Source organism: Cupressus sempervirens, chromosome 8 (genome assembly GCF_028749045.1).
Source record: "Cupressus sempervirens isolate cs-2001-9-10 chromosome 8, ASM2874904v1, whole genome shotgun sequence".
Classification (NCBI taxonomy): Eukaryota; Viridiplantae; Streptophyta; class Pinopsida; order Cupressales; family Cupressaceae; genus Cupressus; species Cupressus sempervirens.
In genome coordinates, this window is record NC_143125.1 from 763,250,882 (window position 1) to 763,264,520 (window position 13,639).

Genomic DNA, 13,639 nt, shown 5'->3' on the forward strand with positions numbered 1-13,639 from the left:
CTTTATTTACAACCATTTGACAGGAACTCTATGTACACTGCATTGGTTGTTTTCTTTTTAGGATATCCATGGCTTCATTTACAGCAGCAGAAATTTCAATTACAATTCACGCACATCACCATCATCATAGGTATCGTTGTCGCTATCATATTCTTCATCCTCATCATCATACTCATTATAGTGAGCATTGTCGTCAGTAAAAGAGCCATACTTCTCATATTCGTAATAATAATCAAACTCATCCTCCTCATACTATACTTCATCCTCCTCATCATGGTCACTATAAGCATGTTCACAATCCTCGCTATCAAGAAAGCCATTGCGATTGCCATCGCATAGTTGAGCGAATAGTCCCTGCAATATGTCCAGGGTTTTCCTTTCTCTGCCTTCATTCACTCCGACTAAATACCCATAAAAATTTTCAGGCTCAAATGGCATCCAGGAGTCATATTCTGATAGCATTTCTTCACCAACCACACACATGTACATCCGCACGCCACCATGACGAAAGAGATTTGTACGTTCTCTAAACCCCTTATAACTGTCCTCAGAGAATGTTTGGTTTTATGAAGCGAATGGATCGTCTCCTCTAGTTGTTGCTTGGACTCCATCTCAAAGGAGCCATCCGCCATAGACAAGATGTCGCCAATTTTATTTACATTTAAATCTGACACAGCCGGCCTTCCCATAACAATCGTAAGCTCCGACGGCAATATCTAAAATCACAGGCTGTCGCACAATTAATTTTTTCAACAATAAATATGGAACTGAAAATATTGCAGCAGAGCAACTAAATTTAAAGGAAATATTGGTCAAAGTAATGAAAACAAAGAAAAACACGTCTCTGCATTTAATACCTGCAACCTTTCAACGCAGCTTATAATTGGACTATCGGAAATAATCATTTCTTTTAGACCCTTCAATTCTTCAATGCCTTTTAGATTCTGCAGCTTTGGACATGCAGTAATGACAATGGTCTCCAGATATGTTATATACTCAATGCCTTCTATGTTCTGCAGCTTTTGACAATCCGTAATAGAGATTCTCTTCAACTGGTTCAGTTCTTTAACACTAATTGTACCATGCAGCTCTGGACATTTCTGAATACAGATTCTTTTTAATCCTTTAGATTGTTCAATAGCTTTTAGATTCTTCAGCTTTGGAAAATCGGCAATCAAAATCATCTTCAATCCCTTCAATCCTTCGATAGCTGATATACTCTGGAGGTTACAACAGCAGCTGATGTAGATCCTTTTGAGACAGCTGAAAGGCCCAAACGTCGTTAACTCTTTCATAATCCGGCACAATCTTATGCGAAACAGGTCAAGTTTTAGCATATCATTGCACAATACTTTTCTCAACTTTCTACATCCCGACAGCTCAAGGCGTTCCAGCGTTATTACCCCTGTTAAATCCACTTCGATTAGATCTCTCATAAAATAAAGCTTGAGAGATTTAAGGGTGGGACACAACTGTCCACTGATTGAGACCTTTCTTGTATCAAATATACCATACAGAGAAATGCCTTCAAGGTTTCCCATAGGAGATCGATAATCAGTCGTCTCCCCTCTGCTGTTTAAATAAATTTCGCCCTCTGCATTAAAGAATGACAAATCTAAGGTTTTCAGATAAGGGAGTCCTCTTACAGATTTTACGAAGGAATACCATTCAATATCACATTCACTGAATCGTTCTCCAAAATTTAGGGACAGAGTTTCCAGATGTTTGAACATTCCGAGAAGGCTCAAAAATTCGTTACAATTCCTCTGGTGACAATTTCTCTCATGCTCTTCTTTTGCAATTATATAAGGCCTCCTAAAATAGCAACGTAGCTCTTTCAATTTGAGTGGTGCCTGGAAATGACAAAAACTTTATCTCAGAATGTTGTTTTTCAATACCAATTATCATATAAGAACCAACTATTTGCTGAATAGCCCGAATTTTTGCTTTCTTATCAAGAAGCATATACCTGGTCATCCCTTTGCCACAATTTCAAACGTGATCCTCCAATTGTTAAAGTATGTAAATTATGCAGAGGAAACCGTTGAGGAATGCTTTCATATTCCAACCTATCTCCAGTATCACAGTTAAGCCATCGAAGCCACTGTAATTGAGTTGATGCTTTTGAACTTTCCAAAAAATATGTCATTTCAGCTCTATTGTTCCCGCTATGATTGAAACATCTGAAACCTTTGCCCTCGGACTCCATGAGGATGTCTTGAAATCCCTTGATTCCTTGCATTGCAATCTGAATTCAAATTTTATTGGATTCTAAAAATATCATTATAAGTTATGCATATATATTTCAACAACTTATAAAAAATAAACCATTTACAAAATGAAGATGAATTTAAGGCAGCCGAAAGAAAGCACATACAAGATCTTTAGGATGCCACAGCGGGCAAGGATGGCTCATTTCATCATCTGCAATTTCCCTCCCCAAGTCGCGGAGGTGGTCATGCATTCTAAAAGTAAACTCAACCTCAGACCCAGGTAGCATTCTGCAAGTGTAAAATCGGGATGGACGGGAGTATTCTGTTTCATCCCACTTTGCTTCCTCGACTTCAACGAGGCGCTTGTCTTTGAGGATCTGAACTGCATATTCCGCTCTCCATCCTTTGCCCTTCCATATACTTACTGCCGTGCTCACTTTTTGGCCAATGAAAAAGCATGCTATATCCATAAAGATCTGTTTTTGATCTTCCTCCAGAGCATCATAGCTTATTTTAAGTGTATCTTTTATACCTTTGTGTAGTCTTGCCTTAACATTCTTTAATTGTAACTTCCAATAATCCTTATCATTACCAAAAACATTCCCGCCTATTACTTGAAGAGCAAGTGGTGAACCTCGACACGCTTCGACAAAGGCACGTACCAAATTCTCAAATCCACGTTTGCAAATTCTTCCCATAAACTTTTCGGAAAGTGCACAAAAAAGGAACTCGCGTGTCGGTGAAGACGCCAGGCAATTTCAAAAAAGCAAATCAACAAGCATGATGACTAAAATTTATAGTTAATAAAAAATAAAAATATAAAAATTAAGAGATACTTTTATAAGGTGAAAGCTACGGATTTGGATTGGGAGACCACGTATACCTAAGGCAACTTTATGGTCCTCTAAATAGTCTTAAAATAGTATCATATTTATATTTTTTTGGACTTACAATATTCCTAAGGACAATTTCGCACAACTTTCTCTAACTTTATGGTCCTTCTACATAGTTTTAAATAGTATTATATTTATATTTTAACTTAACTAGCTTAACTCTTTTTTTTTGGTTATTAAAAGTAGTGAATGTTTTTTTAATGAATAGTTTATTTCTATTAATAAAATATCAAATTACATATTCATAAAAAGGATCAAAGGATAAAAGATCATTTTTTGAGAGTTCACAAAAAAATTGTGAATATTTCATTACATAATCTTAGGAAATTTGAAGTTGCTCAATATATGTGAATATTTTTTTTCTAAATGAATTCGTTCTTCTATAACTAAGCTTTAATTCTGAGAAAGATCTTTTTAGAGGTTGCTACCTACATCATTACAATATCATAGTGAGTTAAATTTCAAAGAATTGATTTTTCTATGTTAATGTGCACATATCATTATTCAATTAATTAATTTGTATAGTCTACATCATTAATATTAGACTTTCTAACTAAAGTTTGTACACCATTACAAAGTAATTCTCATAATTGTAATCTTTATTTCCTAAGATGCAAATTAAACAATGTTGTTATCTATCCCACTTTGCACTTTGGTCTTGAGTGAACTATGCACAATCTTTTAATTTGATACCATGCTCATCTATTAAATAATATTAACTCTTATGCATTCAATCACATAAAGAATCATTAGTTATTAGGACAATAATTTGAAATTGCAATAAAATTCTAAAATTGAGAGAAATATTGTACGTCTAATCACACCCATCCTAGTAAGATTTTAAAATATTTTGTCTTTGTGACCTTTGCCAGCATCCATGTAGCTTGAGGGTGATCCCACAATAATGGGTTCCACTTTTTGACCAATTTTGACATTGAAATCAATATTTTTGCAACAAACGTCACGTTCAAGTGACTATATCTCCAAAAATATAAATAATTTCAAGATGACATAAAGTAGTGATTTTGAGTACTTTGTTCCTACTTTGTAACCATATTTTTTAATCTAAAAAAAAAATTTATTTATGTCAATTTTTTTTATCTCCTAAAAAAAGTGGTACATAATAAAATTCAATATTTTAAAAAGTGACAGTCCGTTTGACACACAACTTTTTTTCTAGAAATGATAAAGAAGTAATTCTTTCGGCGTTGGATTTGTAACATCAATATCCAGTGTCTGCATTTGGTTTGATTTATTTTTGTTGAGTATTGTATAGTTTATGAAGTTTTGAAGTGACATGAACCGTAATTCAGACATACGTTTCGTTTGACATAGATAATTTGAACTCAATTTATCATAAACCATTTTTTTTTTTTGAATAGAAAGGTATCTCAATAAGCCAATGCCTCCAAATTTTTCAAAATTTTTTTGACCTAATTTTCTAATTTTCTCGAGGTGTCAAAGTCGGTTGATGTTCAATCGGTAATGAACCTATAATGAGTTAAACTCATATTTGAAAGTCTTAATGATTAAATTATGTAATAAAATTATAGTCGTTGGAAAGCTTGCTCCGAGCAGCACATTTTGAAATTTTTTATTTTACAGTAGGAGATCATTCTTCTACAATTATGGTAGTCAAAAGAGCAAAAAAAAAGAAAAAAGAAAAAAAGGTTAAATTTTTTGAGATTTTGCATGTTCGTGTGAACATGGCATTCGCGCGAACATGTTTACCATGTTCGTGGGAACGTATGTTCGCGCGAACATGCAAATCATGTTTGCGTGAACATATATATCACATATGTTCGCGCGAACATATCAAATATGTTCGTGCAAACATAATTAAAAAAAATGTTCGCGCGAACACAATAAGTGTGTTCACGCGAACATATGGTAAACTCAATTTCTCATTTTGCAATTTTTTCCATTTTTGTTCGTCCCACTAAAGTGGAACCCATTATTGTGGGTTCACCCAGGAGTTAGGGGATTAGCACTCAAGAAATGGAAGTTACTAGCCAACGAGGAAGTAAATAGTTATGTGTATACAATTCAGATTGACGCTTTTGTCAATTCTTATTATTTCATCAAAAATTGGTTATTTATAATTGATCAATAATGTTAAATTTCACTTCTTATAATAACAAAACCACATTCATTGTATATTTGCAAGAAACTAATATGGTTGGCTTTGGTAATTTATATTATTTTCATCTTTCCTAGCCTAAACTTGAGTGCTTCCCTAAAGTCATAATTTAGCAATTTTAGATTATTTTGGGTTGTTACTTTAAGGTTACTCTAAGCTTGAAACAAATTTTATTGACTACATTTGTATTTTCATATCAAGTAGAGTTTAAATGAAAGATTGTCTCAATTGTATTATACAAACATGTTCAAAGAAGTGCTCTATAGAGCTTGAGTCCCGACCTTGTGTGGGAATAGAGAGGTAAGAAGTATTGAAAGAGGATAAGAATAGAAAATTTTAATGAAAATAATTGTCCATATATTGTCACATAGAAATAGAAACACTACTTTATAAATGTAGTCTGCGACACATCAAAATTTCACATACTAACTTAATTTTTTTGAAGAAACTTGTATTACTAAATCAAAATTAAAGAAAGCCTTGTCTTAGAAATAGAGTTTTTGTGTTTGATCTAAATTTAGAAAAAATACCCTAAATTGCCACCTAAATAGACAAGTTAAAACATAGATTTGGGTATCTATAATGATCATATCTAGTGGAAACTCTAAATGCTGCAAAGAATTTTTACTTATACATGAATCATGAAGTATAAATAAAAGATCATTATAAGTTTATTATGGTGTAATATAATTTTAATAAACAATGTTGCATGTCTATTACTATATATAATTTTAGCACACATTGGCAAGTGTGAAGCATATTATTTTCTCTATTTCATTCTTTGTAAGATTTTAAATAGTTGAAGAAAAACTCCTACCAATAATGATTAATTAATAAAAAAATAGACATAATTAAACAAAAATAATTGCTATTCCTAAGAAAATAATCACCTTCTCTAACTTGGCCTCTATCATATATTCATTTTGTCTTTTTGTAATACATATATACAAACAAATGATCACCCACTACTTTGATTAATAGAACACAAGATTTGTGAATGTTGTGCTTTGCTGAATTCTATTGTTAGTTAAAAAGTTTCTCAATTTTCTCATTCCATGCTTGATGGGCATGGCAACTTGAATTGAAATAGAGTGGTTTATTTTAGGAAAAATAAGGTATTAAGATGTTTTTCACCTAACACATGTGTGCATACAAGGGACATGGTACCCTAATAAGGATGTTGGAATTACCTACTAGATTTCTCACAAAATTTCATAATAACCTTCATTGAACTTCAACCCATTAATTCATCATATTTCATTCAAAGCTAGGTACCATTCTTCTCTCTTTTCACCAAATTTGTTCAACTCATTCCACCTTTTATTATTTTCGCTAGTGGTTTTAAGAGCATCTGCTCAAATCTTGAAGAACAAGGGCAACATTTTGAGATTGGGATTTGTGTTGATTATATCTTCCACTCCCCCGAAAGTAGAAAGCTCCACGATTGGCCAATTTCATTCAATATAGTCCATAGAGAGAAGTAAAATTGTTATTTTGTATTTATGAGTAGCTTCAAATATATGAAAAGGGAAATCTTCCCTGTCTAGCAAGCTGTCATGATCTTCATCAAAGAAGTAGGACATGCCTTGGTTTGTGAGGTCTCTACATAGTTGCCTTATGAAATTTTTTTACTTTCTATCATGATTGAGAAAAAATCTTGAACCACAACTCTTTGTCCATTGTCACTATAAATTGAAATAATGAGTGAGTTTCAAAACTAGATTCATATGAGAAACAAGGAAAAAATATTAATATTAAGTGTAAAATGTAAATTTTTCCAAAGATGAGGAGGAGGAAAAATGTGCTCTACTAGGGTTTGTACGGATTCCATCTCATCCCTCTTTGGTTTGCCACCTAACATACCGCACTTACTACAAGACTAGTTTTCTTTTATAATGGCCTTGGCTTTCTCTAGCTCAGTCGTTGATGCTAGAGTTGGAGTTGGTATTGTTGGAGAGAATGGCACTGTTGAACAAGTGACCATGCAAATTCATCCTCAAGGTGTTTCATAAGGTAATTCCCCTCTTGATATTATTTTGAATGTCAAGGAGTTTGGCTCTGCATACACTTGGTTAGAATAGAAAACCCTCATTGGGTATTTTGTGGGTCACACTCCTTTTGAAAGCATGCTATAGGAATAGGTTTCCAAGGTTTGGACACCTTAGGGTGTTCACCATGAAGGTGTTCAAAGCTTTACTAAAGGCTTTTTCCTTTTTCACTTTGGCAACTCTGGCCAAGCTGAACATGTGTTTGTTCAAGGTGCCTAGACTATTAGGTCCTCCCTCCTGGTTTTTCAATGTTGGTCACGTGATTTTTCTATTTTTGATGACAAATAGCTTAAGGTTCCTATTTGGCTGGAGTTCCTTGTATTGCCTATCCCCTACTAGTCAATCTTGATAGCTATTGAGAAAATCATCGGTAAGATTGTCTGCCTTGAACCAAACAAGTTTTTCAATGCTCAACCCTAGCATAGGGTTTGTGTTGAGGTCAACCTATCTAGGGACCTCAAAGACTCCATGGATATCCAAATCACCTTCACTCAAAATGTTATTTAACTAAACCTTCTAAATACATGTTATTAGTGCCAGTTTGTTGAGCACAACATTAGGGATAATCCTTTATTGCACTACAACTGTCCACTTGTTCCAAATCCCAAGCTAGCTATGACCATTAAGAAAGATGAATGGACTATAGTGGTGAAAAAAGGAAAGGGTTTGGCTATATCTAAGGTGAGCTCTATACCTATGGATAATTGTAGACCTAGCTCAAGCTTGGTTCAACCAAAGCCTTCTATCCATTTGCTTCCTCTACCTCTTGTTTCAAACCCTAGAGTGTAGGAGATAGCGAGAGTTCACACTCTTGATCCTCGTCCTTTATGGACTCAAGTGCGACTAGCGGCATTGATGATTTCTCAACAAACCCTCTGTTAGTCTTATAGCCCAGACGACCATGATGAATATTTTGATAATGGGGAGAAGGTTTAGAGGATCATCTCTTATGATGACTCCTCACTTGATGCTCCCACTTTTTTGCACAATAGTTTATCCTCTCTTGGAGATGAGGATGACATGCAAGTTGGTTTACCATGAATTGCCTCTTATGGAATGTGTGGGGGTTGATAGACCTCCCTAGAAAATATTTTGTTCATGACACCAAGTGTTGTCTTGGTAATCTTGATGTGTTTTGTCTTCAAGAAGATAAAGTTGTTGGATTTCTCATTACCTCAGCTTATAAGGTTATTTGGTCAGAAAGTGTTGTATTTTCTTGTTAGCATGAGGTTGGTCAAGGTGGAGTGGTTACTCTTCTTTCCCCTCATTTATTTTCTTTTATTATTTTGCATGGATCTAACCCTTTACACAAGGTGGTTTAGATTTTACTATCTTTTTAGAATCATTCCTTTGGTTTTGTTAACATTTATGCCCCTAATGATGTTGTTGAGTGTTCACACCTATGGCATTGGTTGGCAGATCATTTGCCACTAGTGACTTGGGTTTTTTGTGGGAATTTCAACATGGTTGAGCTGGCCACTAACAAGGAAGGATTTTTTCCTTTTCGATGGGAAGTTGGTGAAAGAGGCCTAATTTTACATGTAGAACAAACTAGGTCTTTTTGATCCCAATTCTAGTCGTCGCTATCCTAATGGGGTTTGCCATACATGGTCTAATTTTTGAGCTACATTTAATAGAGTATTAAGGAGACTTGACAAGGCTATGATTTTTATGCGGTCCTTTTTTTTGTTTTCTCACAAGTATGCCCTACTTGTCACACCTCAGCTAGATGTGATAGTGTCAGATTAGTCCCCTATTATCTTTTCTATTACGCAAACAACTCATCCTCATCCTTGTAAAACTTAGTTTTATCTCCACACATCTCTAATGTCCCATCCACTAACTATTGCTCACATTCTTTGAGTCTAGAATCTTGAGACTCAATTCCATACTCAAGTTGGGTGGATTCAATATTGGAATGATACCATCCTCCATACTAGCATGAGGTTTCTTCACATTTACAATAGACAGTTGGCTATGTACCGCAGAAGATCTTATGAAGCCACAACTAAAGTTCTGCATATGGCCTCAAAAGCCCTTGCCATGAATCCATTTGATATAGATCTCTAGGTTCAGCTTACCAATCTTCGACACCAGAAGCAAGTTGCAAAAATTTATATGCTACTTGAGGAGCTCATATCAAAGCCTATCTCCATTAGTTGGAGGTTGGAAATTAGGCTTCTTAAGAATTTTGTAATGTTGTGCAGGCTCGCCATTCTATAGTTGGCATCAAATGCATCCTAGAAGGCCAATAGGTTTTAATTGACCTATCAAACATTCTTTAGGCTTTTGTGTGCCACTATGAGTAGGTTTTTATGGCTTAGGGGCCTTCTAAGGCGTGCCACCAAGCTTGAAAAGCTTGCCTTGCTATCACTCCCAATAGGCTCACTCCTAAGAAATATGCCTTTTTTGAGATAAAGTTAATGCTTGTGGACCTAAAGGAAGCTATAATTTGTAGGGCTGAAGACAAGGCCCCTAGCTATGATGGCTTTCCTTGTGAGTTTTACAAAATCCTAAGGGATGATATTGGCCTTGACTCACTTCAAGTGTATTGTGAAGCTTACAATTCTAATTCCCTAGGCAACATTATAAACAAGGGTAATATTAAGTTCATACCTAAAGCTAGTAATCTCGAGGAAATCTACAATTAGAGGCCCATCACTTTGTTAAATGTGTCCTACAAGATCATAGCGAAAGCCCACTCTCTTAAAATTTAGCACTTGCTCCCTCAGATTATTCAACTAAAACAAATTGGTTTCATCAAGCCTTGTTATATTTTGGATAACATCATTTCTATTTGGGAAGGAATGAAATGGGCTCGACAATCCAAGTAGCAAGCTTTATTTATTAAGATTGATTTTGCCAAAGCTTATGACAGGATAGAGTGGCCTTTCATCCTAGCCATGCTTCAAGCTCTGGGATTTGGTCTAGTAATTTTGTAGTCGCTATAGATGCTTTTTGGTGATGCCTCTATTTGCATCACCATTAATATGAGGCAATCTGAAGCTTTGGGCTCTTTAGATCTATCCGTCAAGGTTTTCCTCTTGCACCTTCACTCTATGTGTTGGTAGCTGAGGGTTTGGCTATCTTCTTGCCAATACCATTTCTCAAGGTCTAGTTTTTGGTATCTCTATTCCTAAGTCCTCCACACAACTTGTTAATGGTCATTTTGCAGGCGATTCCTTCCTTACTTTGTTGGAAGATGAAGGCAATATTGCCAATGCTTGGACACTTTTTGTCTTGCCTCTAGGTCTTCCATTCAATGACATAAAATCATCTATTATAAACAATCATTCTTGACATGCCCTCCATGGTTGTAGCAATATGTGTGGAAATGGGTTTAGTATGGATAATTTTTTAAGTTTTTGGGCATTCCCTTTGCTTTTCAAGCCTCCCCTATGGAGTTGTGGAGTACTATTCTTGCTCGGATTGAGAAGAAGCTAGAATATTGGATCACTAAGACACTCTCCCTTGTGGGAAAGTTTCAAATCTTCTCTAAAGTGCTTGTTGCTATGCATGTCTACTACTCTTCCTATTGGGCCCCTTTCAAAGCTTCATACCTCAAGCTTGAGCATCTCCTCTGGGACATTTTTTGAGCCTCTAATGTTGTATACCATGTCTTTCATAGAGTTTCCTAGGATTTTTTTTTTTTTCCCAAAGATTATGGTGGACTTGGGTTGCTTAACACTCGCAAGCAGGGGATTTCCCTATGTGCTAAGTGGGTCATTTGGGCTGTCACTGGTGATGAGGCCTAGAAAATTTTACTAAAGCACTGCATTTATTTAGGCTATTTGGTTAACCAGCCTACTTAGAAGGGGATTGACTTGAATAGACCCTTCTTGTGACTCCAAAACCTATTTAGATTCGAGACACTTTTGTTGTTAAGAGTATTTGAAAAGAATGGGAAGCCCTCAAACCTTGGCTTTTCTAGGTAGGTAATGGATTTAGAGATGACCTCTTAATGAACCAGAAATTTTTTTTGGTGGTGATGCAAGAGAAATGAGCTTGGGTTTTGGTGGAGTTATGCTTTTCATGATTAGAGATGTGTCAGAGAAACATTGGATAACCTTTCCTCATGATTTTATAGAGATTGGATGGATTGAATTAAAGTTTGAGTTTTTTTAACCTTGCTGCTAGAACTATTTTTTTTTGGTTTCTAGGTGCCTATTGCAGGCTATGTAACTAATTTTTCGCAATGAATGAAAGTATGTTCTTTTTAAGGATTGAATAGGGTCTAGAGTAATTCCTTGTGTCAAAGGTGCAAGCTATGGGTAAGTGTACCAAGTTGTAGTAACAAAAGGGGTATAAGTGGACACCAATTTCCTAAAATCACCAATTTCTAAACTTCAACAAGAATTTGAACATAGTTATCCTCAAAATTTTAAGATATGACAAAAACAAAAGTCATAGTCCTTTGAATCTAGTTTCTAAATTACTAAAAAAAATTCAAAATGGTTTAGTTTTAGGTCCTCAAAAAAGGGGGCCACAGAAAGTGGTACTGTATATTCCAAAAAAAAACACAACATATTAAAAAGTGTGGCCCCCCTAAAATTTTAATTTTTTTTTGAAATTCTTTAATCACTCTAGTCAAAAGTTACGTAACACTATGTAGTTTATCCCAAATTATTTTGGTAATTTTATAATGTGTATTTTATTTCTTATAAATTTTTTAACTAGACACATCGCAAAAACTTAAAATATCTCTGTGCTTCCCTTAGAAATGATTGAAAACTAATCTAAAATCAAAACTTCTTTTTTTCAAAGTGTGTAGAATGGAGTCTAGTTTCTAAAAAACTAAGTTGTTGCAAAATTTGATGAACGAGCTAAAATCTATAGCCCAATTAGTACATTGTGGTTTTTGACAAAAAATGGACATACATTCAATAGAAACTATAGATGAAAGGCTTGAAATAGTTCAAATTAAAAATAAGTTATATGGTTATATAGCTGACACAGAGACCTACAATGTCATGTAACCTGATCTTATCGATACCCAACCATGAGAATCTTGAAGGAGAGCACACAAGAAAAATTAATCATTTTTTGTATGTTTGTAGTTATAGACTCAAAACCTTTAGGTTGGATCTCCAAGGGAAAACCAAGCCTTAGGCTTGGTTTAATGCAAAGCTTTGAATAGTGCATACACCCTATAGCATGTGCATGCTATAGTGCGCACCCACTATTTAATGTTTTTTGTATTTGTGTCTCAATAGTGTGTGCGCACTATAGTGTGCACGCACTATTGATACCTAAATAGTGCATAGAGAAAGAAGAAGAGACACAAAGCAAGATCAAGAGAGGGGGGAATGGCTGTGTGTGTGTGTGTGAGTGAGAGAGAGAGAGAGAGAGAGAGAGAGAGAGAGAGAGAGAGAGAGAGAGAGAGAGAGAGAGAGTAGGGGATGGGAGAGGGGAGAGAGAGTAAGGGATGGGAGAGAGAGGAAGTGTGAGAGAGAGTAGGGGTGGTAGAGAGATAGTACAAGATGTGAGAGAGATTGAGAGTAGGGGATGGGGGAGAGAAAGAGTAGGTGGTGGGAGATGGAGTGGGAGGGGGAGAGCGAGAGAGAGGAGGATGGGAGTGCATGTGTGTGAAAGAGAGAGAGTAGGGAATGGGAGGGGGGACAGAGAGAGTATCTTGAGAGAGAGTATGGGATGGGATAGAGAGAGAGAGAGAGAGAGAGAGAGAGAGAGAGAGAGTAGGTAGTGGGAGAGGGGGATGGAAATGTGTGTAAGAGAGAGAGAGAGAGAGTAGGTGATGGGAGAGAGTGTGAAAATGTGAGAGAGAGTAGGGGGTGGCAGAGAGAAAGTAGAAAAGGAGAGAGTGAGATTGAGTGAGAGAGTAGGTGGTGGGAGAGGGAATTGGAGAGGGAGAGCAAGTGAGAGACAAAGTAGGGGATGGGAGAGGAGAGAGAGGGGGGGATGGGTGTGTGTGTGAAAGAGAGAGATAGAGAGAGTAGGGGATTGGAGAGAAAGAGAGTAGGCAGTGGGAGAGGGAGTGGGAGAAGGAGAGAGGGGGGGAGATGGGAGTGTGTGTAAGAGAGAGAGTAGGGGATGGGAGAGAGTGTGAGAGTGTGAGAGAGAGTAGGGGTGGTAGAGAGAGTGAGAGTAGGGGATGGGAGAGAGAGAGTAGAGAGGGAGAGAGTGAGAGAGAGAGAGAAACAGTAGGCAGTGGGAGAGGGAGTGGGAGGGAGAGAGAGGGGCAATGGGAGTGTGTGTGAGAGATCTAGAGAGTAGGGGCTAGGAGAGAAGAGAGAGAGAGGGGATGGGAGTATTTATTTGTAAAAGAGAGAGTAGCCTGAGAGAGAGAGAGAGAGAGAGAGAGAGAGAGAGAGAGAGATAGTAGAAGAT

At 36.2% G+C, this 13,639-nt stretch overlaps 1 pseudogene; it reads right to left on the bottom strand.

Annotated features, from left to right (window-relative positions):
• Positions 1–252: 252 nt before the first annotated feature.
• LOC149544660 (disease resistance protein RPP4-like) lies at positions 253–2,911 on the bottom strand (annotated as a pseudogene).
• Between the last annotated feature and the right edge of the window lie 10,728 nt (positions 2,912–13,639).